Source organism: Podarcis raffonei, chromosome 9, assembly GCF_027172205.1.
Source record: "Podarcis raffonei isolate rPodRaf1 chromosome 9, rPodRaf1.pri, whole genome shotgun sequence".
Lineage (NCBI taxonomy): Eukaryota > Metazoa > Chordata > Lepidosauria > Squamata > Lacertidae > Podarcis > Podarcis raffonei.
Window position 1 is genome coordinate 3177623 of NC_070610.1, and position 26335 is coordinate 3203957.

The following is a 26335-nucleotide window of genomic DNA, read 5'->3' on the forward strand; positions in this document are numbered from 1 at the left end:
TACTGATGCAGTAGTAATAGCAGCTTCTGTCCCAATGAAAGGGACATTATCCACATATCATGCACTAGAGCAAAAGGGCCAGTACAAATGCAGTAGAATATACAGCTAAACTGTAGTGCTTATTTTACTACTAATACTGTATATGAATTTCTAATGACATCTTGTTTTATTTTGCCTTTAGCTGTGAACCATTAGAGCTGGGGGGTTTTCATGGTAGCAGCAGTGGGCAGCTATTAAAGTGTAGTCCTAATTAGTTCAGTTCATAAAAACCTTTTCTTCCACAGTCCTCACCAGCACTCCAATTTTGCTTAACTGTTAAGCGATGCATTTTAGTGTCAATATTTGCACTTCCTTTTCTTCTAATAGTGAATGCTAACCACCAATATCTGTTGCTACAAAGCCTCCTTGGAATGTGTACATGTACCTGAGCTTACATTTTATTCTTCACACAAACATCACATCTGTATATAAACCCTTGTTTTTTTTTTAATAATGTTTTTATTAAAGAATTTTTTGTAACCACAAAAACATAACATTACAATACAATAAACACAACAAATACACAAACAAACAAAAACAAAAACAAAAAAACAAGTACAATTTCATATCTTAATTTCTTATACCTTTCTTCTCCGACTTCCTCATGCCTCCCTTTTCTGTATTCCAATTTCTAATCAATTATTCAGCAAATCTTCCCTTATTTTAATTTAATTTAATCTTCCTTATTCTCCTTGTCTTAACCGTTACTAATAGTAACCGTTTATTTTCTAGTCCAACATCATTCTAACTTTCATTAATTTTGTAATATTTCTTTAAATAGTCCTTAAATTTTTTCCATTCTTCTTCCGCTGCTTCTCTTCCCTGGTTTCGGATTCTGCTCGTCATTTCTGCCAGGCCTATATAGTCAATCACCTTCATCTGCCATTCTTCCAGAGTGGGTAGCTCTTGTGTCTTCCAGTACTTCGCAATAAGTATTCTTGCTGCTGTTGTAGCATACATAAAAAAAATTATATCCGTCTTTAACACCCCTTGGCCGACAATACCCAAGAGAAAGGCCTCTGGTTTCTTAGGGAAGGTATATTTAAATACCTTTTTCAGTTCATTATAGATCATTTCCCAGAATGCCTTAATCTTCGGGCACGTCCACCAGAGGTGAAAGAATGTACCTTCCTTTTCCTTACATTTCCAACATTTATTGTCAGGCAAATGATAAATCTTTGCAAGCTTGACTGGGGTTATGTACCACCTATAAATCATTTTCATAATATTTTCTCTTAAGGCATTACATGCCGTAAATTTCATCCCGGTGGTCCACAACTTCTCCCAATCAGCAAACAAAATGTTATGACCAATGTCCTGAGCCCATTTAATCATACTTGATTTAACCGTTTCATCTTGTGTATTCCATTTCAGCAGCAAATTATACATTTTTGACAAATTTCTAGTGCTGGATTCTAACAATTCAGTCTCCAATTTTGATTTTTCCACCTGGAAGCCAATTTTACTGTGTATATAAACCCTTGGAAGGCTGTTGATGTATGTAAGCCAGATAAATTATCTCTGAAAATAAGGGCACCTTGTTAGCCTAGTATCTAGAATGCTTTTTTGCATGGGAGAGGAGATTGCAAGTAACTTGCTTACCTCTTTTCTGAGGAGCTATATACTGGTAAACTATATGTTTGTATGCAGAGAGCCCCATGTTTAATCCTTGGCATCTCCAGTTGGATGAATCTCCTGTAGGAGTTGGGCTCTGGAATACCCAAAACCTTGCAGAGTTGCAGCTAGCTGTAGTAGAAAGTACCGTATTTTTCGCACCATAGGACGCACTTTTTCCCCTCCAAAAATGAAGGGGAAATGTGTGTGCGTCCTATGGTGCGAATGCAGGCTTTCGCTGAAGCCTGGAGAGCGAGAGGCATCGGTGCACACCGACTCCTCTCGCTCTCCAGGCTTTAGGAAGCTATCCGTAAGCCTTGCAAGCCCGGCGGGAGTTCCCGCGGGCTCACAAGGCTTGCGGGCAGCAGCCTGCAGCCCCGGCAAGTGTCCGCAAGCCTTGCGTGCCGGCGGGAGGTCCCGACGGGCGCGCGAGGCTTGGGGCGGCAGCCTGTCGCCCGAAGCACGGGGAAGCCTCCGGAGGGCTCTCCGTGCTTGGGGCGAGTGTCTGCAAGCCTTGCGCGCCCGGCGGGAGGTCCCGACGGGCGCGCGAGGCTTGGGGCGGCAGCCTGTCGCCCGAAGCACGGGGAGGCCTCCGGAGGGCTCTCCGTGCTTGGGGCGACAGGCTGCAAGCCTTGCGCGCCCGGCGGGAGGTCCCGACGGGCGCGCGAGGCTTGGGGCGGCAGCCTGTCACCCGAAGCACGGGGAGCCCCCCGAGGGCTCTCCGTGCTTCGGGCGAGTGTCTGCAAGCCTTGCGCGCCCGGCGGGAGGTCCCGACGGGCGCGCGAGGCTTGGGGCGGCAGCCTGTCGCCCGAAGCACGGGGAGCCCCCCGAGGGCTCTCCGTGCTTGGGGCGACAGGCTGCAAGCCTTGCGCGCCCGGCGGGAGGTCCCGACGGGCGCGCGAGGCTTGGGGCGGCAGCCTGTCACCCGAAGCACGGGGAGGCCTCCGGAGGGCTCTCCGTGCTTCGGGCGAGTGTCTGCAAGCCTTGCGCGCCCGGCGGGAGGTCCCGACGGGCGCGCGAGGCTTGGGGCGGCAGCCTGTCACCCGAAGCTTCGGGCGAGTGTCTGCAAGCCTTGCGCGCCCGGCGGGAGCTCCCGCCGGGCGCGCAAGACTTGGGGCGGCAGCCTGCACCCCGAAGCATGCGGAGCCCTCCGGAGGGCGCCCCGTGCTTCGGGCAGGTGTGCGCAAGGCTTGGGGCGGCAGCTGCGGCTGGGGGGGGAATAAATTTTTTTTATTCATTCCCCCCCCCCCAAAAAAACGAGGTGCGTCCTATGGGCCGGTGCGCCCTATAGAACGAAAAATACGGTACTAGGCTAGATGTACTAGGAAGTACTGGAACTGATTCATCTGTTCTGAGCTGTATGGTGATCTTGTAAAATAGTTGAAATGTACAGCCTTATGAAGTGATACCCAAGCACTAAACTACTGGACATTAGGTAGTTCTGATTAAAGTGGTCATTTGCTGCCAGAGTTGGTGTTGCAATAAAATAAAGTGAAGTGTTTACTGCAGCTATAAACTCAACTTGATTATGTAGACAGAGGATTCACTCAAATTTTTATTCTTTCTTTTTTTTTGTTATATATGTGCCACTGCTTCTATTACCAGGCAGTAAAACTTGAAAATGTAAAACAAAGTTGAACAACATTTAAAGATCATCCTGTATTTCAGTGCTAGAGGGCTCTCAATTGTTGACTGACTACAATTGAGAAAATTAGTCAGGTTCCTACCAGAGTTATCATAGCATACTTTTACCTCCATAGTTTCTCATGTGATGACATCAGATTGAAGAGTCCGTTTTCAATGTCAAAATGGAAACGGAAATTAAATCTGTTGTAGAGAAACTAAAATATTGTTAGCGTAAACCAGCCTTGTAAATTTGCACTCAAACGTTACCAGCTTTCAAATGGCATGGGAAGAGACTTTGCCGCCTCTATGTCATGTTTCTGTGCCTGATACTTGTCTCATGTAGGAACACAGGAAGGGGTGCACTTTTCCACCACTGCCTGTTGTGTTGGGTTCTATGCTGTACATGTAGGAGTGAGCTGTGCCTCCTCTACATCCAGCACTGAAATGCAGTGGGATGGAAGTGAAGGGACAGAACGATTTGTCCCTTTGCTGCCAGCTTGCTTGGTTTCTGTGTGGACAGCGAGAAGGCAAAATGCCCCCTCCATGGCTAGCATAGAAACACAGTTGGTTGCTGGGGGTGGGGGTGGCGAGTCAAGCACTCCAAACCTCTTCTGGCAACTTCCTCACTTGCCTGGATGCGGTTCTTAGTTGCCTGTGGCGACCAGGCAAGTGGTTAAAACAATGATGGGGTAAACCAGAAACACTGTCTATTGCAGCATGCTTTGCATTTACAAAGTTTATTTTAATTGGTGACCGTTATAATTAAGAGCAGGGGAAAGAGAACATGCACGTCTGCAGCGTAGGTTAAGTGTTAATCAGCTCTGCAGTTTAGAGAAATTCATCTTGGACATTAAGAACTTAAAATGGTTCCATCTTTCAGTTTGCTTTTAATGAGAAGCTAGTTCTTTTAAATCGGGCTCATAGCTGAGGTTATAGGACAGCTAGTTCTTCCTCATGTAACAATTTAAATAGAAACTCATTGATACTAGTATATACAGTATTATACTTATAGTTTATACAGTATTATGTTTACACACATCTATTTTAAATATTTTGAACTAATTCCCATATCATGTAGTACAAGTTTTATTTTTGCAGAAAAATAGCAAATAAACAATATGAAAAGTTATGTTTATGTCAGAAACTAATTTAAAACTAAAGAGCATGCCTTATTTAATAGTAGATTAAGTTCCAGACCAGTTAAAGTCCCTTGGGGAGTGCCTCTGAAGTCAGCCAAGTAGGATGTGTGTACAGGACAAGCAGTTCGAAATGCTAAGTTCAGTCTAGTAATATATCTATATCTATATCTATATCTATATCTATATCTATATCTATATCTATATCTATATCTATATCTATATATAACAAGTAGCATGGATATATAAAAAGTGAGGTTTGGATAAGCAGGGTTGCTGTAACTATGAGCTGCTTCTCTGAGGTGACATTTACCAGTTTATCTCTCACAGGTTAAATAGTATGTTGCTGAACACTGATACCAAGAGGCTAAGAATTTTTATATGCCTCTTTTCTAAAATATGTGCCATGTAGACAAAATTATATTTGTTTGTTTTATTACACTTAATGTGAATAATTGTACAAACAATATGCATACACTACAAATGTAAACTACTTTTAATCCCATTCAGTTGTCACAGCTCCCAGACATCTTCTTTCCATGATTGGATAACTCCCTGCCCCCTTTTTTGTTTATATTGGTCTGAGTAAGAGGCAGAATAGTGACAGAATGAAAACTTGTTGAATGTGAAGTAGATTCGCCTTCTGTGTTTGTTCTTTAGCAGTTTTGGTATCCTGGACTGCATGTCTATTTTTTAATATGTGTCCTAGTCAGACTTCAAAATAATTTAAGTATTCTTAATGGGAACACATTAATTCCGACATTTTTCATTCCCTAAATAATTTTCTTTCTTTTAGAAGACATCTGAAGGCAGCCCTGTTTAGGGAAGTTTTTAATATCTGAAGTTTTATTCTGCTTTTAATGTTCTGTTGAAAGCCATCCAGAGTGGCTGGGGAAACTCAGCCAGCTGGGTAGAATAGAAATAAATTATTGTTGTTGTTGTTGTTGTTGTTATTAATTGGGACCTTAAAAGTATAAACATCTGATAAATAAGTGTCTTAGAATAATTGGTGTGCTCCTTTAATTAATGTAGAGAAACTGGTCCCCACTGTGTTAATTCTGTTTCTGGAGCTAAATTGCACAATTATTTCAAATGTGACTGGGTGGCTTTTAGGGGTTCTTGAAATGTCCATGCTGTTGTTTTGAAGTTAATTTTATTGAGGGGATTGTGAAGACAAAGCCTTTCCCTGCTAGATAGTCAATAGTTTCCCCTGGAAATTTCATTACAGTTTTTGTTCTTGAATTGGGTGCATCTTGATGGGGATGGCAGCCAATACAGGCATGTTCTCCTTTGCGCTGGACATGGGACTGTGCTTCTCCTTTTCATAATGGCTCCTTCACTTTTGCGGTAATAACAAACAACTGAGAACAGCAAAGTAACATGAAAGAGAAGCATGAAAACAATTTAATGATTAGCACCGAAACGAATATTTAATTAAAATAAAAGCCATGCCTAAAAGCCTTAATGCTGACTTTTGGAAACCGAACCATGCTGTGGTATTTGGAAAGCCCAATGTCCTGTACAGTAGATATTCCAAATTGCTTGGGAACTGGAGCTTACGTTTGCAAGCTTGGAATGTCCTGCGGATAATTAAGTTGTGGTCAGGCTTTAGAAAAATACAAAGTTCTCAAACTATGATTTTATAAACATGCTGCAATAACATTTCTTTATATTTAACAGTTTCGTATAGAAAGCTGATACTCTCACAAGGCATTGATTAAAGGTAAAACATCAAGAAAGGAAAAATATTAAATTAAAACTTCAGTTAGGATGTTGACAGTTGGCTTGTAATATTAAACAGATGTGCGTGTTCTTGGAATATTCTTCTTTCAAAGCCTTGTTGCCAGGATTAAAAAAAAGACAGCTACATGATTTTTTATTAATGTTTAATTCCCTTTTACTTTAGATTCTCTTTTGCCTGGTTCAGTCCCTTTGGATGCTGAGATTTTAATAAGGTCTTTGTATATTTCATTTTAGATCAGAACACATGAGATTGTGCCCATTATTTAAAATTCTGGTTTAGAAAGTTTTCACTTTTGCTTTGCATGTTAAATTTGTTTTTTATGTAATTGATATGTATGTGGGAGCAGAATTCGATCTACTTGGATCCATGCTGATTAGAAGTAGTTTATAATAGATAACAGAAAATCATTAAACTTTTCTACATTGAATTGTAGTTCAATATAGTGCTTCTTCTTTTTTAATTGTGAGAAAATCACTAGGAAATAATGTGATCAATTACAGAACTTCTTTTTGGAACAACTAGTGTTTAACTCAGTATATTTTTGCTTTTCATCCGTGGCTTTATTTTAAATATTATGTTATACCATGAAGTCCCAAGAGCTACTTCGAGAAGGAGATTGCCAGTGACATTCTTAACTTCTTTTTCTTCCAATAGTTGACACCCGCATGTTATACCACAACTTCATTTTTATGATGTTTTGATTATTTTATCATATGCCACTGTGACATTTTATAAATCTTTTTATAAATAAATAAAATAAACTGCTTTAAATCCTCTGTCTTAAAAAAAGTCTGCCATGTAAAACACAAGTCTGAAGCCTCCGTGAGCTCAGCATGTTCTTTGGCACCTGACCCTGGCATCTAAGGATAGTTGTAGACAACTATCTACCAAACTGTTTTTGTTTTAGCAGATATAGATAAAATTATCTTCAACAGCTGGCTAGACATTGCCAGATATCAGGGCTACATGGAGACCTTCCTGGGCCCTTTGTTGTTCAGTGTCTTTCTAAATGACTTGGATGAAAGAATTGAGGGGATGTCCATCCAATTTGCAGATGACACCAAACTGGGAGGATTCAAGATGACCTTAACAGACTGGAGAACTGGGACAAAGCTAACAAAATGAATTTCACTAGGGACAAATGTATGGTTCTGCAATTAGGCGGGAAGTACCAGGTGCACAAATATAAGATGGAAGAACCAGGCTTACTAGTACAGTGGTACCTTGGGTTACATACGCTTCAGGTTACAGACTCCGCTAACCCAGAAATAGTACCTCGGGTTAAGAACTTTGCTTCAGGATGAGAACAGAAATTGTGCTGCGGCGGCAGCGGGAGGCCTCATTAGCTAAAGTGGTGCTTCAGGTTAAGAACAGTTTCAGGTTAAGAACGGACCTCCGGAACAAATTAAGTACTTAACCCGAGGTACCACTGTAGTACATGTGAAAAAGATGTTGGGGTCTTGGTGGACCACAAGCTTAACATGAATCAACAAAAAGCGAACACTCTTCTAGGCTGCATCAATAGAAGTACAGTGGTACCTTGGTTCCCAAACTTAATCCGTCCCAGAAGTCTGTTCCAAAACCAAAGCGTTCTAAAACCAAGGCATGCTTTCCCATAGAAAGTAAAGCAGAATGGATGAATCTGTTCCAGACTTTTAAAAACAACCCCTAAAACAGCAATTTAACATGAATTTTACTATCTAACGAGACCATTGATCCACAAAATGAAAGCAATACTCAATGTACTGTACTATAAAATAAATAAGACTGTATTGTAGATAATAAAAATTAAAATTAATTTTTTTCCTTACATGCACTGATCATTGTTTGGATCAGTGCTTTTATCCATTTTTGCAGTCACACAATCAGTAGCTGAACTGGGTTCCACACAGTCACAAGTCAGTACCATAAAACGAAGGACAAGTCACAGTAAAAAGAACCCGAAAAAACCACACAAACAAAAGCGCAAAAAAGTAGCAAAAACAAAAGCTCCAAATATTATCTCTGTGTTGCGTGGGTGCTCAGGTCTAAACAGCTGACAGACTCAACAGGAAGCCTCTGATAAGTAGTGGGGGACTCAATTTACAAACGGAACACACTCAACAGGAAGCGGAACATGTTCCGCTTCCAAGGCAAAGTTCACAAACTGGAACACCTACTTCCAGGTTTGCAGCATTCTGTTTCCAAGTTGTTTATAAACTAATCTGTTCTAAAACCAAGGTACCACTGTATAATAGTGTCCAGATCAAGAGAAGTAATAATACCACTGTATTCTTTCTTGGTGTCAGACCACATCTGGAATACTGTCCCCAGTTCTGGGCACCACAATTTAAGAAGGGTATTGACAAGTTGACTTTTCATTTAGTTGGTAATACTGCAACCTGTCTGTCGCTCAGTTCTTTATTTTCCCCCACGTCTTCAGTTTGATTTCTCTCTCCGATAAGTCCAGTAAATCTCTATATATTGCCCATTGTCTGTCCATATTGGTCTTCTTCAATGCTATAGCTTCTATTGGTGATAACCACAAGAGTGTTTCCCTCTCCAACAGATTTTTATATTTCTCCCAGACTCTGTAGGTATTCCTTCTTACCACATGGTTCTAGAAGTTCTTTTATATATATATTAGCATTTCCATACCATAAACACGGGTGCCAGCCAAAATTAATACCATGACCTTCCAAATCTAATAGGTGGTTTTTTTAATAGCAAAATTCATTCCTTTAACCAACATAAACATGCCGCCTCATAATATAATTGTAAATTGGCAATTTCTTATTTAGGTACATATCTTCTGATTACAAGTTGAGCATAAACAGTCATAAGTTATGTTGTAACTCATTCTGCTTTTTGTAAACCTCTTTAAGGGTTTGTTGTTGTTGTTTTTACAATCAAGCGGACTATATTCCTATACAGGAATTTTCTGAAATAAGATAAATATACTTTGACAGTTTGAAGCCATTATGCCTGACTGTGGATAGTTAGATTGTTTGATATTATATTATCCCTGGCCTTGAAAATTGCAGTGGTCTTTAGGAGTGATCTGACATTCATGAAATCAGGCTTAGTATACCTATTCTGGAATGTAAAACACCCCTTTCCCCCTTTTGTATTGAGGATAAATCATGATGAAATCTTTCTCATTTCCCTGTTTTCTTCCCATTATAATGTGTAATGCAAATAATTTTCTCTGAATTTTAAGACCTGATCCCTATGAATTGTATGCTAGTGGTTTCAATTCAAGGGGAAGAATGAAGAAATAGGGCATATAAATAGATTTCTTTCCTATGAAAACACACGCATAGTCTCAGCTTGTTTGTTTATGAGCCCAGTTTGCATTGTGTCTCCCCATGTTGATTTGCTTTTTTTTTGTTTGCCACTTGAGAATGCAGGATGAGGGTCATTTGATTGAATGCTCCTCTGTATTAAAATAAACCACTGCCTATTAAAAACTCAGTGACAGAGTGTGACAGATTTCAATTCTACCTTTCCCCCTGACATACACATTATCTGTGTGTAGGAATCAACTCCTCCTGTAGCAGGGTAGTATTTCACCAGGAGTCTAACCAGACACAGGTTTGAAATAGGCCTTTTTGTTCCTAAACATCAGTAAGGCATCCTATAAACTAGCTTTGTAGAATGAAGACCCAAAGCTTGCCTTGTGGGGTGTGGCTGCTATTCCATTTTATCCTTACAACAACCTTATGAAATGGATTCATTTGAGAGATGGAGATTGGCCCAGGATCACCCAGGGAACTACATGGCCAAGCAGGGTTGGACCTGTGAGTCTCTTTTCCAAGTCCCATTCTCTGAGTATTGCACCATAGTGGTTCAGTTTTATTTGAAATCTGTTTGGATGGTATAAGAAAAAGCAAAGTGTACTCTTTTGAATAAACAGTTCTTTTGCTTCTGTTTTTTGGCAGGCTGCAGATGGTACTTCTGTATTGCCATATCTGCATAGTAAAATGGGAGTGGCATTGTAGGGTGTTTGCTCAGTTAATTATAACATCAATTAAGAGTGTGTGTGGTTGCAGTAGTTCATTGTTAGATATATGACCCTCCTGCTAAAATAGAAGACATCACACCATTCTGTGTGTATGTATGTTGAATGACGTGTTCAGGGTTTTTTTAATGCAATTTTGAAAATATGCAAGATGTAGCAATTAACCTACATGTACGTATATAATACTAGAAAATGGGCAACTTATTATATTCAAAGACAGGATCTGATAGGCTCAAATTGCTTAAAACATCAGTTATTGAAGATCTACCCAGGGGAATTTAAGAAACCATTTAACAGATGAAAGTACATTTTGAAAAGTTTGACCTTACAGGCAATCATAAAATGAATGCAAACAGTGCTTCTCCCCCTGAAATGTATAGAGCCCATCTGTGTCTAATCCAGTAATTACAGACTGAGTTCAATTACCTTTTCAAACTTGGAGCAGACTGGAGACTAAGCAGTGAATGTGCATGGGGTTTTGTCTAGACCTCAGTTGACCACAGTCTAAAACAGGAATTTATATCTAATTTTATTTTATTTTGTTCAGTTTGGTAGCTCTTAAAAGATTCATTTTGGTACTTAAGTTATCAGATTCTGGAAGCCCAGTACACATGTAATGCTGTACTTGTGTGTGAACATGTCTTTAAAAAAAAAAAGTTTGTGAGAAAAGTAGTTGGCATTTGCAGGGTAAGGATTTGGGGAGTTTAGTTCCTTTTAAAAACTGTTTGAGAGCAGCCATGCTTTTGTTTCTTAGTTCTTTGTGGTTTACTCTGGTTCTGTTTTAATACTGTGGCCTATAATATGCATTGCATAATGAATAATATTTTGAAAGAATTATTAACAGTAATTTTCAAATGTAACGCACTATAAACAATGACGCAACCTTTACTATCACCCCTAAGGATCATGCAGCTAGGCTGCCTGTGTGTGCTGGCTTTGTGTGGGATCCTGTGCAACATGTTAAAATGATGCTGGAGCACATATTCTTGCCTAGCCCCATTATTTTCTTATTTTAAGCAACTGGGTTTTAGGGGCTTTCAATGGCAAAGTGAGGCAGAAATGTTTGGGTATGTACCATGTGCTCAAGTTAAAATTGTCTCTTTGCTTTCAGCTGTTTCTCTCATTTAAATCAGTAGAAGTTCTGAACAGTAGCGCACAGTCCTTGTAAATAGATTGTAAACACAGCTGCAGGAACTGATTCCACTGTTTGGAATGAAATGAAATGAAATGACTTGCTATCAATACAACATAGCATATTCTCTTCCTTGCATATCAAATAATTCATCTGGCGATGAGATATTAGCATGGTTCGCACATCATGCTAAGCCAAACTATGCCTTATTGACAGCATGTGGGCTTCTGGAGAGGAAATTGCCTCTAGTTTGCTACTCAGTCAGTTTTCTGCTGTGGAGCACTGAGCTCGTCTATGGTTTGGCTTAATGTGTAAACTGAACCCAGGCTTGTGGTTTAGCTCTCTCTACACTAGCCATGAACTTTAAACTATAGGACAAAACTTGGTTACAGCTCATGTTTAGTGCGGAGAGAGCTAAATAATGAGCCCAATTTGGGCGACATGCTAAACCAAACCATGGCTTATAAGGTTCAGTGCGGAGCAGGAGCAAAGTGACTAGGGAGGACCAAACGGCCATTGTTTTCTCTCCCAGGGCCTGCATGCATTCATGCTAAATCATGCTTTGGTTTACATTGATGTGTGAACCAGGATATTATTTGCTAAGTTGATAAATTGGGTATGCCATCAACTGTAGTCTTACACAATATTCTGTGGGTCAGACTTTATTATTAATTTTACTTATTTGTCTACTACAAAAAAGTGTCCAATCAATTCAGAAAAAGATATAGCATAATAAAACCATTCTAATAATCTATAAACAAACCCAGTAGAAGAACATTTAATGGAATTGCCACCAACCAGCTGGTTGCAATCCATCAAATGCCTGGGAGAAAAAAAAGTAAGTTTTAACTTGACACCTAAATGATGTTATTGGTGGACCTCATTGGGAAGAGCATTCCATAGGTGGGTAGCCATAACTGAAAAAGTTTTCTTCCTTGTTGATACCTCTTGAACCTTCCTCAGAGGGAGCATTCAAATAAAAATCACAAGTGAAGATGGAAGGGTCCAAGTAGGTTCATACTGGGAGAGGCACTTCGGAAAAGATTGTGGTCCCAAGCCATCAGTGTTAAAACTAGCACTCTGAATTGGCAACCAGTGCAGTTGTGCCAGGATTGGTGTGATATGTCAACAAGTGGGTGGCCACTAGCTAAATATTCTGAACCATCTTCAAAGGCAAACAAATATACAGCACATTGCAGAGCATATATTACTGCAGCCAAGTTATTCCTGTCCATATAGGGCCACAGCTGAGCCACCAGACAAAGCTGGTACTCTGCACTCTGCACCACTGAGGCTGCCTCATGTGACAGCAGTGGATCTAGGAAGACACTCGACTGCAGACCTGCTCTTTCAGAAGGAGCTTGACCGCCACCCGCCTGGTCAGAAGAATCACCCACTAATAATATTTCAGTCTTGTCTGGATTCAGTCTGTTTATAGGCCCTCATCCATTCTATTTTCACAACCAAGCACCAGTTCAGCACATTTTTCACCTCACCTGCAGAAGATGAAAGAGAGAAATGCAGCTTTGTGTCATCAGCCTGCTGTTGAGAATGTACTGTCATTAAAGAGAAGAGTAAGATCAGCCTCTGCAGGACCCAGTTCTGGAGAACCCATAGGGCCAAACAGTATCCCCCAAGCACAACCTTCTAGATCTAGGAGTGGTGATGCCTTTAGGACAGTTCCTTGTTTAGAAAACTTCTGTTAAAAAACCCCATGGTTTCCCTTGCATAGATAGTACGTCTGGATTAGCCCAGAGTAAAAAATTCTGTTGCCAGACACAAGAGGGTGCATAGGAATCTGTCAGCTCAGGAGGCCAGAAGTTATATGATGCAGCCATCTTGTTGAAGCTAAGTAGGTGTGGGCCTGGATGGGACACTACATGGAAACTCCTTGAGGTTTATAATGGAAATAAATTCAACCTGATCTGCAATAACAGCAGTTCCATCAACATGGGTAAAGTTTGCAGATCCACACATTCTGTAGAACAAGAGGTAAATTTAATTATGGTTTGGTGTGGTATCTCTGTTAACAAACCAATGTTTCAGATGTTGCTCCGCCTCCAGAACCACTGTTTCTAGAGATGGTAGCACTAACAGATGGGGAAAAGGGGGGACTTGTGGTACATGCATGGGTCAAGTATACCTTGGTAGTTGCCACTTTACAAAGTTAGGCTCTCTGGCCGCAGCTGCACAAAAGAGTCAAAGTAAATATATCCCTTTGGTGTTTTCATATTCTAACTGGACCTAAACATGTTTACTCAGGTAAGTTTCACTTAATCCAGTTGTATTTCCTTCCAGCTATTGCTTTGCAGACTTTGTAAAAGTTAGTAATTTTTCATTGAGACCATTGTGGAATGTTGTAGGCTACATGGCATTTATTTCAAATGTATGAACTATGCCTTTCAATTTAGCACCCTTTTTAATAAAATTAAACAGCAATTTTTTTTGACTTGGTTTTTTTTTATTTTATGAAAGAGATATTGCCTAAGTGGGTATAATTAAGTTGTAAGAAGTGGCCCATCAACTGAAATCCTATGACGAAAAACAAGACACTGTTTAATAAAAGGAGGTTCTTTTGCAGGAACAGTACTCTGATTTTCATTAAGTAAATGGTAATCTCAGCTACTTTATCTAAGCTCGAGATTAATTTCTATGGTTACGGGTGGATATAAATCTCTAGTATGCTTTTCAAAACTGATTGTGTTTGTTCACAACAAGATTATAGCAGCCTTCTTCTAAAATAAGTTTTTACTTTAAATTCCCCCCATTAAATGCATAGACATAGGTGGGCTGCAATTCCAGAGGCATCATCAAAAAATAAAAAGATATGTGCTGAAATAGAATTACAGAAAGTAGACATTAAAATACTAAATAGCAGTGCTTCCCCCCCTAAAACATGTTTAGGGGATATTCTCATTTTCCTAGTCATATTGAAATACTGCCCCTCAATGAGGCCAAACTTAGATTCACAAAATGTTTAGGGGTATGTGTGCCCCTGCGTCCCCCCAGAAAAAAAGCACTGCTAAATAGGGTTCATGGTTTCAGGCAAAGGGAAAAAATGAGTGCCCCTTACTGTACACCAGGTGTACAGTGGGGAGCCTGAGGTCTGGCTCTTTATCTGGCCTTGAAACTATCCCAGGCCATATCCTGCATCAGCTCTGTTCATGTGACCCCAAACTCTGTTAATTTCTCCTGCTTGTCTGGGTATAGAATAGAGAGAGAAGTGCAAGTGTGTGTAGAAACTCTTCTAACATGCAAAGGTAAACTTTACATGCCTTGTCCTGTTCCCTTTTGCCTCTGGCCCTGCCTACCAATAATTGGTTGTGATCCCCATAAAATTGCCCAGAAGCAGAGGTGAGCCTTGAACTAAAAATGGTTCCTCACCCCTGCTGTACACTAGGACTTCTAAATATTCATTTCTATACTTCAGCTCTAGCAGATAGACATATTTAATGCTGAGTAATAAACACATAATTAATGATGATAAACAATATTTCTTCCACGAGAAAATCTGTCTACCGTGCTTTTTATTGAACAGAAGGGATTTCCCCCCATACAATTGTATCCTATGTTCTGCATGTGCAACAGAACTTCCTACTTGTCTCCTTTTGTCTCTCCTGTGCACCCTCCTGCACTGAAAATCATCTCCAGTGGGTTGGGAGACACTCCTGAGCACTTTGGGGAGAAAAGAGGAAGTATTGTTGTGTAAGTGAAACTTTGTTTGTTTAACGTTAGGTGCAACCTAAAATTTTGCTCCCCTAAATAAAATTGCTAATGTTAAAATGTAAATTTCCCAGAAAGTTATGTATGAGCCAGATTAGATTACTGTTCGTGCAAAGCATGATGGAAAGCATGTTTATACTATTGTGTGTGTGTCTGTGTGCACTCATGTATTTTCCATATAGAGATCATGTCATTTTTTGTTCCCACATTCCACGCAGAGAAAGAATTTCTGAAGCATAGCTTATTTATAAAATAATAGTCAGGAAACATGTTTTTGAGATTCTGAATAACATCAGTATAACTTGTAAGTAGAGGATATACAGAAGGATATCTTGGTAATGGAAATTGCAAGTAAGGAATTAAAACACTTTTAAAAGCAATGATATGTGAATGAGAATCTCTGTATGGGGTTACTAGTTACAGCCAACTCATTCTCAGAATGTGGAATCCTTTGTAGCCAAAGCAGCACAATTCACACACATAACAGAGGCGTCAGTAGGCTTGAAGGAGTCCCAAAGAATGCTATCTAAATACATAAACTGAAAGCCCCTTTTGGGGCTAGGTGGGTGGAATGCTGACTGACTGTTGGCAAAGACAACAGAAAACCTGGAAGAGAGGAAGTGGAAGGGAGTATCCTGTAGGAGGGCATTGCTAGCTGGTTGGAACCCTGATCAGGAGCCTGCCACACGACAGTGTTTTGTTGCAGGTCCTGCTTGTCTCTGCACAGTGTGTGTGTGTGTGTGTGTGTGTGTGTGAGAGAGAGAGAGAGAGAGAGAGAGAGAGAGAGAGAGAGAGAGAGAGATTGTACAGATGCTCGTTTCCCTATAGCTTGTTATGCACGGAATAAATTTTGAATCTGAAATTATATACTGTGCTACATAGATACAATTCAGTGTGCATTTCAGAATTGGGCCTCTATTATGTACATCAGTTACAGATTGCTAAATTAATGAATCGTAATGAGTAGGATTGGGCTCCAACCTCTACACCCAATCCTACACAACTTTTAGAAGACATCTGAAGGCAGCCCTGTATCAGGAAGTTTTTAACATTTGACTTTGAATAAGGATTCCTTAAATCAGAGCATAACATAGTTTTTATAAAACCTGATTGTTGTAAAGAGTAGATTAATGGGAAATGTTTGAAGATGAGCTGTCTACTATTCAATATAATGTCCTACCTTATTACAGTTGGCCCCATCTTAATGATGCTTCCATGTCTGCAGTGGTTAATTGTAGAAAGATGTGGACTCTGCAGAAGAGTTGAGTGAGGTCTTACTTGATAAAGAAAAGAAGAAATAAATTTATAATTGATTCAGAACAAAATGGAACAGTTGAAGAAAAAACATCCTGTGTAAAAGTGCAAATAAAGTTTAATGCAGAGAATTGTGGTAAGCGGAGTGTGTTTAATTCGCAGTAATAAAGGCCAATTTCGGCAAACATATTTTGACCAATTTGCTTTTGTTTCCCAGCTGAAACGTTCCTCAAATCTTGTGGCTTTTGTGTTGCGCTTAAAGAGGTTTTAGATAGTTGTGTGAAAATATAAATATTGAAGTTCTGATTGGAGTTAGGCAATAAGACAAGAAGAAAATATTGGAAAATCCTATTAAAGTCAGATGTTGGATCCCATGATGAAACAAAAAATATGAACATCAGAAGATTTGTGTGTTTTGCAGACTTGAATGAGGCAGTTTCAATTTGTTAGTTCAACAGATAAGACTGAATTTTTGTCAGGTCCTTATTTTTCAGTTCAGTGACAAAAACTCCTTTCAGTGTTTATGCATACATAACAGTTGTGTGAATAATGAACTCACTGACCGTGCAATCTTATGCATGTTTAATCAAAAGTAAGACTTACTCTCAAACATGTGGGTGCATAAATTATTGTAGACTTACAACACAATCTTAACCATGACACCTACTCAGAAGTAAGTCCTGTTGAATTCAGTGGGGCTTACTGCTCTGTAAGTGGAGTTAAGATTGCAGCCTTATTCTTGTAAGTGATACTAAAACTGTATTCAGTCGTTTGAAACTTTCTGCCAGTTCTTAAAACACACCGTTGTGTTCCTTTTTGCAGTAATTAACCTTCCCTTTTAATATATAACATTTCAGTGTGTTGAAATTCATAGAATTATAAGTATTCACGTGTATGAACTTACAAAGGCAAGAAGATTACTGGTCTGTCTTTTTTGGATAAGGACTCGGAACAATCGATGAAGCACTTTTTGCAGGTTCTTATTTCAGTGTTTTATTTAGAATCCAAGCTCAGTCGATCTGTAGAACTTCAAAGTCTTAATTATGAAGTTTCATTTGGTGATCTTGTTGCACAAGCAAAAGTCACTGGTGCCTCCTTCCGTCCTCTGCTGCTCCCCACAGGTCCCAAAGACACCCCCCCCCCGAGCAACTTTGTGCTCAATATTATACAATAACTCTTGTAACATATAGTCAAGGTTGTTCTCGCATTTGGGAGTGGTACGTGTGTGTGTCTGTGAGACCATTTGTTTTCTTAATTTTAAGTAATACTAAATTTAAGAGATGCAACTGCATTAGGTGCTCACTTTTCAAAAAATATTTGAGTTACTCAAAATATTCTACTTTCCTTTTAATAATGTTGCGGCGATACAGAAAAGCAACTTTCATATTCCTGGAAGGAGCATTATTTAAATACTTCCTGCTATGAGTCCTTTTTTTGTTTGTTTGTTAAAGGAAGCTGTACTCAAAGATGAAATAAACCAATTTCAGAAAATGTTTTTCAAAAGCTGTAAACTCAAAATAGTGAACGGAAGGTTTATGATTTATTCCTCACAGTTAGGATTGCATAGTCGCTCTTGTTTGAAGGGGTGTCCCGATTCAAGAATATTTTGATCCTTTAGAATAGGAATCTCACGTATTTCTAAATTTCTGTATACTAAAAGAGCTCCTAAATGCTTTTGTTTTGGAAATTTGATTTTGTTTGACAGCAGATAATAGCAGGAGATTACGAAGAGATATGATGTGCAAGTTGACTAAGATAAGTCAGGGCAGTTGTGCATGAAGAAATGCATTATTTAAAAAGAACACAAAAAAGCACATATTTGCGTAAAATTTGCGTGTGCTACTTTATACATGTAGATTTAAATTTATAAAGAATTGCTATAATTATAAGGGTAAAGGATAAATTTGGGGCCAGGTAACCTGTGTGCCTCCTCTATGTCTGCTGATGGGCCACTGCTCGTCTTTATCTTCAAACCCGACTGAAAAAAAAATAAAGGATTCCTGGAGTATAGTCCTCTGACACGCCTTCAAGTAGAGGACTATTCTGTGTTAAGTAGGGTATGTGGCCGCCCTATGTTCAGTTGTGCAGACATGTATGTGAAGAAAGTGTAAACTTCCCTTTTCCAGGGTTGTAGCAATTCACTTTAGTAGTGCCACTTGAGGTGGGGGTTTTGGGGTTTTTTCTGGGGCTGATTCTGGAGCCAGAGAGTAGTTGTACACAAGGATGAGCAATTCAGTTTTTAAACAACAATTATGAGTGCCTCGTTAAGGAATGGGAAATGTCTCCTTTTATAATGCTGTACTTTCTCATTACAATCTGCCCAGTGAAGTACCGTATTTTTTGCTCTATAAGACTCACTTTCCCCCTCCTAAAAAGTAAGGGGAAATGTGTGTGCGTCTTATGGAGCGAATGCAGGCTGCGCAGCTATCCCAGAAGCCAGAACAGCAAGAGGGATTGCTGCTTTCACTGCGCAGTGATCCCTCTTGCTGTTCTGGCTTCCGAGATCCAGAAATTTATTTTTCTTGTTTTCCTCCAAAAACTAGGTGCGTCTTATAGTCTGGTGCGTCTTATAGAGCGAAAAATACGGTGATTGAAATACCATAAAGTAAACTCTTTAATGCCTTATGGATGCACTTCCATTTTTGAAACAGGTTATCACTGCAGAGTGACATAAATGCTCCTGTATTATTTGTTTGTTCTTAATGCAGTCAACAAAAAGATTGCATATTTTATTCTAATTGATTTTTATTATTATGCAATCTGTTGATTTTTCAAGTACTGCTCTGTCTCTGCAGTGCGTAAATCACATGAACTTTTTTGTTTAGTTTTGTTACCAGCAGCTGTACTTTAAAATTTTGCCTCAGTTTTTTAAACAACATTTTTAGCGTCTCCACATTACATCTCTTTCAACATTTGCAGATAAAAAAATATGCAAGCAGTCAATTTTTGTGTTTATCGTTTCTATTCTTTCATTACTTTGAATAACTGGATATGAGTAAGGAAAGAATGTGGAACCCTCAAGTTTGAATTTTGGTGCATCTTCAGACCCTTCTACTTCGGATTTGCTGTCGTGCTTTCTTGCCCTTTTAATTTTGGGTGCATTTTTAAAGAGTTGTTGTCATTTAAATGTAACTTTTAGTAGAACAAAAGTAATGGAATAAAATGTGCATGCTATGCCTGTTAATAAAAGTAATTATAGGTCCCAAATTGCCTTCTACTTGTAGACTAGTTTTTGTTCCCCATTTGTTGATGTAAACCAGGAACTGAGCAAGGTAACCATTTTCATGAGATTAGAGGCAGCCAGGCTGACTGTCTCTTGGCTTTTTGCTCCCCCCACTTAAATGCATGCCCACCCCTATCTTCTGTTTAGATATCACTTGCTTTTTGGAGTTTCACATTACTGCAGCAATTGATCTGAGTGACCTAGCTTAAGAACTTTAACATTGCAGTTGCAACTTAAACCAAATGTGTACCCTCAAGAGGCAAATCATCTGAAAAACTGGTCAGTTGTGATTATGACCTACTGTACTTTCTCCCCGCAAACCTGAATAGGATAGCACTGGAAATCATCAGTTGCTTAAACAGGCGGGTGACATAAATCTAATTTCTGCTTATACAAATGCAGCACTTTTGCAGCTTTAGAATAAGCATTTGAACCAGCTGTGCCAACTTTTCACAGTTGCTGTTCCTGAAAGTTTAAACTTTGTGTTTTATTCTGTTTCACTTAACCATCAGACCCTGAGTTTTAAACTTAGAAATTAGGGTCAAGAATTTGGAAATTAGATGCTAATTGTGCATCAAAGCTTTGACCTGTAATTCTCAAATATCTTCCATGTAAAAATCGTTACTGTTGCGGAGACCTTTATCCTATTAAAAATCAGATAAACATGCCTAGACCGTACCAGGAATAGATGAATATTTAAATGATTCTTTTCATTATAGAGACATGAACTTTACCTTCAAAATGTGCAATACTTTGTATGCTTTTGCAGAGTAAATCTAGGTGATCTCAGTGGGACTCTGTAGTTTCAAGTAAACATGCATGGAATTAGACTAATAAGCCTATAATATTGGGTCAGCGACTTGTCTAAAATATATTTTTCATAATTCAGTTGTTTAGGCTCTTACATAATGCAGTTGGTGGACTTGTGCTTATTCTGCAGTGCTCTTTTTGTGAAAGGATTGCTCAAGTTTGAAAAATATTAATCGAACTTTACTTTTGGATCTGTATTTCTGAACTACACATGATAGAATATGGATAGAACAGCTCTAACAAAAATAAGAATTTACAAAAACAAATGAATCTTCGGCTTCTCAATTTTGATTCCTTAGAATTTTTAACATCTCACATTTAGGTTTTGACTATTTCGGTTTTTGTACTACTCAACAAGTAATATACAACCACTGCATCATTTTATCATTTGCATGAGATTAGAAGAAAATTACTACACCACCTTGAGTTTTAACAAAGCCTGAATTGTAATTAGTAACACCAGTGATTTTAAAGGCATAACGACCTCTTTAATGTACTACACCTCTTTTATGTAATGACACCAGTTTACACAGAAATAAACTGTCTTTATTCTAAGATTTAGAAGATGCTTTCTGACACCATAGATGTGACCCCTCATTTTTCATGCAGTTAACATTTTCTATCTGCAGTTAAAAAACATTGAACATTTAAAATCCAAATTATGCAACAATTTCCCCAACCCATATGCTCTGCAAAGTGTTCATACACAATGTGTAATATCTTGTAATTTTTTTATTTTGTGCCTGAATATTACTCTGTTTTTTTAAGTAAAAGCAACAACAGAACTCCAAGATCCTTGATTTTGATATTGATGTCTGAATGAAGAACCACATTTTTAAATGTTGTCTTCCTTTCAGTAATGAATTGTTGTTATTACTATTACTATTAAATTTATATCCTGCCTTTTTCCCAGACCAGGACTTGAAAGCAGCTTATACAAATTAAAACAACACAGATAAAATACAGAAGGCTTAAAACATATAAAATATAGTAATTAAAAAGTAATTAAACTGGAGTAGAATTAAAACAATATAAAAAACAGTTACAGTGGTACCTCAGGTTACATACGCTTCAGGTTACATATGCTTCAGGTTACAGACTCCACTAACCCAGAAATATTACCTCGGGTTAAGAACTTTGCTTCAGGATGAGTACAGAAATCGTGCTCCGGCAGCGGGAGGCCCCATTAGCTAAAGTGGTGCTTCAGGTTAAGAACAGTTTCAGGTTAAATATGGACCTCCGGAATGAATTAAGTACTTAACCTGAGGTACCACTGTATATTAAAATACAGATAGTAAAAGCAGCACAGCAGTATTCAAAAGCCCTTTCCTTAAAAAAACGGTCCTGCAACGCCTGCTGCAATAAAGCAGTCTTTTCTTGATGGCGGAATAGCAGCAAGGAGTGAGCCAGTCTAGCTTATTTAGGGAGCAGCCACCAAGAAGGCCCTCTTGAGAAATGTATCTTAGTGGTAATTCCTTTGTGAATGAATTTTGAAAAGCAATTGCAATTGAGATTTGTCAGGTGAGGATTCAGCACTTTGATGTGAAGGGTTGTGCAGAGGATCATGAAGGTATCCTTTTTATTTATTTGTTACACTTATCCCCTGCCTTTCCATACAAAAGGTTTTTCTTCTGAAAACCAACCCTGTATTTCCATGCTCCATCTTATTGGCAATTTCCCTTCTTGGGCAAGATAGTTGAACAAGTGTACATCACTTATTTGGGAACACAACTGGATGTGAGCACACTTTTATAAACACCTACCAACCTGGCATGTGGTCTGTTAATAGCGTTGGGCAGGCCTTGATTAACAGTTGCTGCCTGTTGATTTATCAAGATTTTCCACCCCATAGACCCTCTTAGATCTTTGATGCCTTTGGTAGTGTTGATCATGAGAAGTTGTTGGAGACACAACTGCAGAACCTGGCAGGAATTCAAAACATAGTTGTGGAGTGCCTGGTTTTGATTATAGCATGGAGGTCTGATTTGTTATTGTCCCTTTCAGATTCGGCCTGCCCTGCCTCCTGCCCAGTGTTACATATTGAATTACTGGGTAAGATTACGTATAATCTAATGTCATCAATATGCTGATGATACCCAGCTCATTATTGTAGTTTATCTGAGCCAAGCTCTGCAGTCTTCCAGGTTCAAGCCACAGCTGGATATTTCATTATGAGTGTAATAGAACAATATCCCATCCTTTCTTCAGTGAGTATAATTAGCCTTGGACAGGTGAGAATAGCCATACAAGTGGTGGAAGGGCAAAATTATCCACCTGCAGCTTTACACATAATTTAAGTTTGTGTTTTTTTGTTTTTTAAATTTTTGGTATGACATGCTTCGTTAAGGGCTTCCCATGTTCACTTAAACTCTGAAATGTAGAGAAATTTGTGGGTCATGCCCTTAATAGGTGTACTTGGGCAATGTGGATCTTCTGTGGTTCATTCCAGCTTCATCACTACTTTATTTATTTAATTTATGGAGCATTTCCAATACAACATCTTGAAGCAACGTAACAATACAAGCATCAGCAAATAAAAAACCATTTCGGTTTCAGTACAGAGGCAAACGGAAATCTCCACTTAAAAGGCTTGTAGGAAAATGAAGGTCTTCAGTAGCTCCTGAAAATAAAATAGAGATGGCAGCCAGAGGCATAGCGGTGAACTTGAGTCTACTGAACACATGGAGTCCATGTAACTGAATCTATCAGTCCACGTTACAAACACCTTACCTAACTACAAGGTATGCATGTATCCTGATTTTAATATATAAAGCATTAAAAGCAGTAGGTCCAGTTGCCTAAGAGACCCCCTCTTCTTCCATATTTTATTATTTAAATTATGTTTGTTCTGCTTCTTGTGATCCATGGGGATGCCCAATATTGTGGTGGCCCAAACAAGAGGATGTTGGTAGTTTCTGGTTGCCCAAGCAAGACGGCGAGGAAAAAGAAGGCTAGGTAAAGGCAGCACCTAGGAGGGAAATAAAGGTGGGGGGGTTCAGGACCATGGATAGAGCTTTTGCAGTGGTGACGAAACAGTCAAGTTGTCTTAGTGAGCAACTGGCTGAGTTTTGCAGCAGGCCTAGGTAGTCATTGACTAAATGTTCCCTACCCCGAGTGCCACCTCCCGTCAGTTAAAGGACCTTGTTCTTTCTTCTGTAGCCATCGATTTCTTCAAGGTAGTGGGGTTTCCAGCTATGGAAATCTCCATCTCATCCTCACAGTTGCAATTCTGGAGGACTAACTCCAAGGAGGTCTGTTCTAGGATCATTAGGGCGCTGACCCTAAACAAAATTCATTAAAAGTAAGCCCTTTTTATTGTAGCAGAACAAGCTTCCCCAAGAAAGGTGCAGTGGTAAGAATACTTGCAAGCAGTGCTTCCCCCCCCCCCTAGAAAAATAGGTGCCCTTCCTTACCATGGAGATGTTACAGTAGATGCCACATTTTTTAACAACAACAAAAAGAGGTGCCGGTACTGCATACCCTTTGGTATCCCCTAAAAAAACCCCACTGCTTGCAAGAAAGTAAGTCCTATATCCCTTTCTCAACCCCCCTGGGAAAGGAATATAGGCCAAGAGATAAACGTCTATGAATGGAGATGGACCTGGACAAAAATCCAACCGTCCTAAACCAATGCCAGCAGACCTAAGAGAAAATATTGTAAAGATCTGATTTCAGTGGTACCTTATCTCTCATATACTAAGGGGATGCTTATTCTGGGACTTGCTGAACATCGGGCTGTTCTGGAGCCTAACTGCTAGCTCAGTTAATGAAATGATAGGATATTCTTTACTATTAGAAAGAAAAGGTATGATTTGAGTTATTTACAGGATCAGATAGCAGCAGTTGATATGAAAATAACTGTGAAAATATGCATAGAAAACTGAAAGAAAAATAATCCCCCAATGGAATGGAGCATTATAACTGATTAAATTAACATTTAAGGAAGACCAGATTTGAGAACTTGAGCAAACATTTGGAACACTGGTCACTATTAATTACTTTTTCAAATGACAATATACAACCCTGCCACACTTTCCCACTGCTGTAAAAAGCGTTTTCTCTTTACTTTGGTTTGCTGATAATTTGTGGTTACTTTATATTTATTTTATCTCTCATTTATTGATGTTAATTTCCTGTTGTTTTCTGTTTATGCCTATGCTAATCTACATTGTTATGTTGATTTATTTATTTTGAAAAAGTAATTATTTAATTTAAAAAAATGTTTAAGAAGGCAAAACCTATTTAATGGATTTTGAGCAAACCTGTCTAGGGTGTGTCTTTCAGTGAGTTGTGGATTCTAGGAGCAGATGTTAAACTGCCCACCATCAAAATATTTTGGCAAGACGTGCAGCTCATTGAAAGTATTGTTCCTTGTGTCTTCCTGTTGTATTTAAGTCTGCTTTAATTAAAAATTATATATCCCTTTGAATAATAGAGAAAACTCAAAGTCAAATGTGTATGCCTGTACCCCAGTTACTGAAGGCTTCAGATAAAAATACTTTGCTTGTCTCCTGTCACTGTTAACAAAAGACAGAAGTTTTAACTGCCTTATCAAAAAAGATAAAGTATTTGTTCTGTTACTTTTAACATGATATGATTGGGTTCTTTCATCTCTGCCTCCCCCCCTCAAAGAAAAAGTGATGCTTGCAGGCCTACAGATAAAGCATCTTCAAACTACAAACTAAGCAAAAGTCGCAGAGAGATGAACATACTATCTCAAGACACCAGCATGCTAGCACAATGCTGAAATCTTTGTTGCCATCTAGTGGATATCCCTGTTGTATGCAGGAGGTTGTGCATTGCTGCTAAATTTATAAAAGCTTTCCTTCTGGCAAAGAGTATCTTTGGTGCCATTCCATTAAAGACTGCTCCCTGGGTCTCAGAAGGAAGCAGTCCTAATCTTTAAAAAGACTTCGTTATTTTAAGATGTGCAACTACTCATTCTACATGCCTATTTTATAGTTGTGTTTTTAATTTTCGTCTATTGTTATAATGGTTCTCTCGGTTTTATATACATCCTGAAATGAAATAATAATATTAAACAGCATTATAAAAAAAGAAAGGGGAGGCAGCCCTATTTAACCACGTGAGAGATATCACTTCTGGGGGTGCTACACTCTTTCTGCTGTCTTCTGCTTTAGCACAAAAGACTTTAGCTAAAGGTAAAGGTACCCCTGACCATTAGGTCCAGTCATGGACGACTCTGGGGTAGCGGCGCTCATCTCACTTTACTGGCTGAGGGAGCTGGTGTTTGTCCGCAGACAGCTTCTGGGTTATGCGGCCAGCATGACTAAGCTGCTTCTGGCAGCGCATGGAAACACTGTTTACCTTCCCGCCGGAGCGGTACCTGTTTATCTACTTGCACTTTGACATGCTTTTGAACTGCTAGGTTGGCAGGAGCAGGGACCGAGCAATGGGAGCTCACCCTATTGCGGGGATTCGAAGGGAATTTAGCTAGGCGACACCTATTTTTGTTGCCTTTTCAACCGCTGCTCTCTCCCAACAACCTTTTTTGAGCTCAGAGGCATATTCTATTTGGATTTATCAGTCCGATAGATCGATCGCCCCATTCTGAACTGAGGCTGACTTGGAATTTGGTGGCTACTTTAGTCAGGGCCACATCGTACCTGCCTGTTTCTACCTGTCTTGCTTGATCTGGGAGCAGTGGCTATTTTCTGTTGCTTCCCCGCCACAGTCCTTATTTTCCAGCACGATGCCTAAGATTTTCCTGAGTCCTGTGGAGGTCATGGAGGTCGTGGTCTGACCCTCAGGAGGAGTAGGAAGATCTTGGGGATTTGATTTTGAGGATGCTGGGGAGGTTCCCGGGGGGTGAGGGGATGGCACTCTCCAAAGAAGGCTCAGGCCAATTCTCAGATTACCCACCTTCCAAACATGCACTCTGTAGCTCCTCAAGCTGTGGAGCCACCTCTGGTGCCTTCCCTGTTAAGCAGGAACCTCCCCCTTCAGGAGAAGCAGCTGGGAGTAAACCGGATGCCAAGCCAGCGCCACTCCACCTTTGTCACCTGGAGACTAC

At 39.4% G+C, this 26335-nt stretch overlaps 1 protein-coding gene across 1 annotated transcript in view; it reads left to right on the forward strand.

The window, feature by feature from the left end:
* Window positions 1-26335, forward strand: part of STX18 (syntaxin 18) — a 46544-nt gene that overhangs the window by 1975 nt on the left and 18234 nt on the right. The gene's annotated exons all lie outside the window — the stretch shown is intronic.